Raw genomic sequence first — 6,000 nt, forward strand, 5'->3', positions numbered from 1 at the left:
CGAAATGAAAATTTTTAAATGCTACATTGGACGTTTGGACGTTTGACCGAATATCGGAAGCGGTTTTCGGACACGAATAAAAAACTAATTTCATAACTCGCTTGGAAACCGCGAGACGAATCTTTTGAGTCTAATTAATCCGCCATTAGCATATGTGGGTTACTGTAGCGTTTATGGCTAATCATAGACTAATTAGGCTCAAAAGATTCATCTCACGATTTCTTCCCTAACTGTGCAATTAGTTTTTCTTTTAATCTACATTTAATGCTCCATCCATGTGTCCAAAGATTCGATGTGATGTTTTTGGGAAAAACTTTTTGGAACTAAATGGGGCCTCTATAACTTAGTGCCGGTTTTGACCATATGAATTCTATGACTTGGCCATGTTTAGTTCACACATAAAAATTTTTCACCTGTTATATCGAATGTTTGGACACATATATAGAGTATTAAATATAGAAAAAACAAACTAATTGTACAATTTGCGTGTATATCGCGAGACGAATATTTTAAACCTAATAATTGCACCATGATTGGACAATGTGGATTAATTGGGCCATGATTGCTACAGTAAACATTTGCTAATGACGGATTAATTAGGCTTCATAAATTCGTCTCGTAGTTTACAGGCGGAATCTGTAATTTGTTTTGTTATTAGACTACGTTTAATACTTTAAATGTGTATCTGTATATCCGATGTGGCATGCCAAAATTTTTCACCCATACAACTAAACAGGGCCATTGTCTCGGAACGGATTGCAAACAATTGTTTCCGCCATTCCAAAATGTTCTTTCACATGCGCACTTATAAATAGATATACACAGTAGTGGTGAAGGTTCTTATGCGCATTACCCGTTTTTTTCCAATTACAATCATCACAGTTTTATTTGCATACTACTTTGCTAGCTGATGCTTATACTCCTCTACATAACACACCATTATTATATGGCTAAGCTCGACATCATGTGATTATCCACAAATCAGATGCATCAAGCTGTACCCATACACATCCTTTGGTCATCGGTGTCAAAGGATGAGAGTAGTATATAATATTTGTTTATACCTACAAAGCATTGTCCATAATTTATCGGATCATCAATTTCAAACATGCACCTGAGTTATGTTTGGTGCATTGAAATATCACATATTAATCTATGCATCTATGTTTTCAACTAATCGGATGGCATAGCATAAGAAAAAAAGGCAGGAATCTATCCTCCTTTGCATGTTCGCATTGATAGTTATTAAATTGTACAGCCACAAAAATACATAAATTAACTTGCAAAGAACACAGTTTCTTGGCTAATCGAAGTTTTAACGGCACAGAATAAAAACTTCTCACGTCTCTTAAACTCCAAATCTAGCCTCTCACATCGGCCGGCATTGGAATGCCAGCAACGGATCCGAACCTCTCCGGCTCCACTCTAGCGACAGCTGCACGCAGGCGCTTATCTCGCTGTCATGCTTTCACGTATCGGTGATTCTCGGTGCCTCCCAAGCCTAAATGTATGGATGGTTGGGTGTTACAGAGCACACTATGAGAATGAGAATTCGAGTGAATCGATCAGCTGAAAGAAATACAGATGTATGACCGGTCTGGCTCTCTATTTGATTCGACCAAACATATATATATGGCCCTCAACCAATTAATCCATAGCTACTACTACCTCATTGTGGCCCACCTGAAACTATGGAAAGACTGTTTTGCTCGAGTGTTAATTTGGGTTGGAACCTGTCGATTCCACATTAATTTTCTAGTGCACGCATTGAATCAGGCCAGAGGGATAATCTTGTTCATCGTTATTAATATTACTAGAGGATACCCTGCGCGTTGTTGTGGGACTTGGTTAACATCAATTTGTTAGATAGGAGGTACAATCTCAAGAAAAAACGGAACAAACAATTGACTTTCTTGAAGAAAAACTTTTTAGCAGCCCTACCCAAATTTTGTAGATATTAACGTTGTATGATCATATCATTGATTTCTTTCTAGAGGATCCAAGCCATTCGATTGATGGACGGCTCAGATTTACCCTCCACCAGTGAAGTCGCCGACGGGAAAGGGGCAAACCCTAATCCCCATTTTCTCATTTCTTCCTCTTCCTCCCTTTCCTCGATCTCTTCTCCGGTGAGCCAGAGGGCAAGAGCGACGGTGGGAATGGCGACGACCGCAGTCCGGCGAAGCAAGAGCGTGCGACAGGCGTTGAGCGCCGAGCGGCTCCGGACTTCGCCGGCTGGGGAGCGGAGCACAAGGCGACACCAAGTAATGTCACTTCCCGTCCCTGGCGGCAAGTGGTGGTGACGGTGATAGCGGTCCGGCGAGCGGTGCGCGCACGAGCGGAAGGTACTCCGCTAGGCGCCCCGTGCTCGTCGGCTGGGGAGCACGCCTGAGGGTGGCGCCAAGCCTAGCCAGGCATTGGTGTTCCGGCGAGGCGGTCACGCAAAACGGCGGCGAGCACCGATGTGGCCTGGACTTCGTTGGCGGGACGGCGGAGCCCGAAGGCAGCTGCCAAGCCGACGCTTCCCGTCCCCGGCGAGGGACGGTGGAGGGACTGGGAAGACCGACGCGGCCAGAAGGAGGTGAAGTGGCGGCGATGCCGCTTGCCGGAGAAATTCCGGTGGGTTTAGGGCTTCAAAATCCAGTAAGTAACCCGAACCAAAGTCAATTCCAATTTAAGTTTGAATTTGATTCGGGTTTTGGAATTTTAGGGTTTCTTATCCGAAATTAGGGTTCTTGAGTTTGGGGATTTTGGGTCTTAGGCCCGAATTAGGGTTCTTGAGGCTTTGCGAATTTCAGGAATTAGGTTTCGATTCAATCCGGCTTATTTGGGGATTTTGGGATGGATTGAATTGGCTTAATCCCTTGGGGAAAAAAAAAGGGGGAATTTCAATCTATCTTGTCCCTGTTTCCCTCTGAATTAAGTTCTTCCTTAGTTAGCCGAAGCTGAATTTCTTAAGCATGAATCTAATTCGGTCTAATTAACTTAAATACTGACATAATGCTCAACTAAAAGGCAACTTTACGAACTAATAAACAAAATACGGGGATTAACAGATTAATCATGCCATGATAATGCACTTGATCTAAACATAACATAACTTAATCTTCATTGATTTGCATCATGCCGAGTAGAATGTAGGGTTTAATTGGCATAATGGCTTCACTTTAGGATGATGGGATCAAGGAAGGCTAAGATAAGCTCTGATACCACAATGTTGGAAATTAATCCAATTAATCAATTTGAGTTTTAGTCTAAACATGATCACCTTCTGCTTATGCGGAAATTAATTGATCTAACTGACCTCAAATGAAGCCATTGAAGCCTGTGTTTGGTTTTGATTTTATTCCTTTGATTCCTTTTCTTTCTTCTCCTCTGTCTTTTATTCTTCTTGCGCTACAATACTTCTAGAGATGCCTCACGAAGCCCTTCCAGTGTCTAATCAGTCGTGCAATTGGTTTAGGGTTTAGGGAGAGGTTCGACATCACGTCTGCGTCTCCTCCTCTTTCTCATATATAGGTACACTGGTGGGGCTCGGGGGTTTATCTCCAATTAGTTTGGAATTCTGTTTTGCACCGATCACACAAAACAAAATATAATATCTTATTTTTCTTTCTTGATTGGGAAGGAAATTGGTGGTTAATCTCTTTCCTAATCCTTATCGATAGTGAGTCGATAAAATCAATCAACCCTCTCCCCTTAATTTTAAGACTTACTTATGAATCCACTAAATACTATAGCTCCCCAAAGTAATGTGTGATAACAACTTTAAGCATCATAAGACAACAAGACTTATAATTCACTACAGTACTTAAAAAAACTCAATTTAACGACTTATAATTCACTACAATATTTAAATCAACTTAATTTAACTTAGTGTATGTTGATTAATAATTGATAAGTACATACGCTTGCAAAAGTATACAGTTTCTCGGCTAATCGAATTTTTTACGGCACGGCATAAAAGCTTCTCACGTCTCTTTAAATCCAAATCTAGCCTCTCATGTCGGCCGGCATTGGAATGCCAGCAATGAACCCGAACATCCGTCGCCACTCTAGCGACGGCTGCACGCAGGCGCTTCTCTCGCTGGCATGCTTTCACGGATCGGTGAAGAAACCCTTTGTAGTCCTGGTTTATAAACCCCCTTAATCCCGGTTTCTAAACCGGGAGTACAGCGATCTTTAGTCCCACGTAAAATAACCGGGACTAAAGATCGATCTTTAGTCCCGGTTAGTGTTACCAACCAGGACTTAAAAAATCGAGCTGACATTTTTTTTTGCATGGCCCTATTGCTGCATGGTTTATATATATATATAAACCATGCATATATATGTTTCAATACATATATATACCATATATATGTATATATGGTTTAGTACATATATACATGCATAATATATATGTATTTATACATATATATGTTATGCAAATGCATATGTGTGTGTCTATATATATATATATATATGTATATATATATATATATATGACCAAAATATATTTACATTATAGAAAATGTGTACACATGCATATAGAAACATATGTAGTCATGTATTAATTACAATCCATTATATATCCTAGCTAGCTACGATTTCGACGTAGTAGTAGTACTCGCTGCTAGCTCAGAAGCTAAGGACCGGTGAATTGTGTTTCCGTCATAGTAGAATTCACCCTTGGGATCAAGGATTTCTTCGTTGATGAATCCCATGAGTTGTTCTTGAACCGCAGTGATAAATTCCTCGTGTGTGGTCAGGTTATCCCTCATACGAATAAACTATATGAATGTATGAAATTGATTACTAATTAAACAAGAAATCGTTACGTAATGAAATTTTGAATTTATTTGTACATACATCGAGCTCTCTTATGGTGATGATTTGGTCTGCAAGGCAGTGGCAATACTCGCACACGTAATAGCCGCACAAGTTAGTTCCATGCTTTTGCTTTGCGCACTACAAATAAATGACAAACAACGAGAGATCTAATTAATATACACTTGTATGTATTTGAATCGGAGAAATATAAATGTAGAGCATGTGTACTCACAGGAAATTTGAACTTCCGCCTAAGTCTTTCTCTCCATTTGCCGCGGACCAAATGACGGAACCGATACCAAGCCCTACATGGAGTTTAAAGCTATGATTCGTAGTAGCAATTAACATAACAAGATTTTCTTAATTAACAGAGGAACTTATGACGGTACCTGTCTATAAGTTCGAAAACCTTGTCAAACGTAGACCCTTTTTTATCCATTGAGTCATATACGTTGACGGTGCAGGCCGACAGGTCGAAGAGTAAAAGCACCCAGTGGAATCTGCAATGTGCGTAGGATGCATTACATATGAAACACTTAGCAAGTTCGTACGGGAATGAAATTTTGTATGTAGGAAGACAGTAAAATTAAACTAACTCTATGTTGTACGGCAACAGTATGAACGTCTTGTAATGCTGCACCTTCAGGAGATGGACGAGATTGTCCTCTGTTTCTTGTGGATATTGGTCGAGCATTGCGACGTTTACTCTCCGAGGGTCGATGAATCCAGTATCAAAAACCCTTCGGCTTCGGGCCCTTTGAATCTCCATTCTACAACGATAAAAGGGAGTATATTATTTTCTATAGTCTACTTATATACAAGGACCTAATTAATTAAAGGAGACGTATAGTAAGAAATCTAACTAAACGATATACTTACAAAATCCAGCAACTCATAATAGAGATGTCGAGGGCGTCCAGCTGGTATAGTTTGTAGATTCCCTTGAAATTGATCCAAAGAATGTCATCTCCTTGCAAGAAGTCCGTGTCCCTGATCCTCGCTCCGATCATCTCTCTACCGGTGGCGCTCATCTCCATGTACAACTGATGGAACTTGTACATTTGTGTGGGTAGGGACTGCAGCAGCTCAGGATTGACAAGCGGTTTACCGAGTTCGTACATGTATTTCACTTCCGCCTTTTCGATTGGTGCGACTCCTAGCAATTGATACGTAGTTAGACCGGTGTCA

Source organism: Oryza glaberrima, chromosome 4 (genome assembly GCF_000147395.1).
Source record: "Oryza glaberrima chromosome 4, OglaRS2, whole genome shotgun sequence".
NCBI classification, from domain to species: Eukaryota; Viridiplantae; Streptophyta; class Magnoliopsida; order Poales; family Poaceae; genus Oryza; species Oryza glaberrima.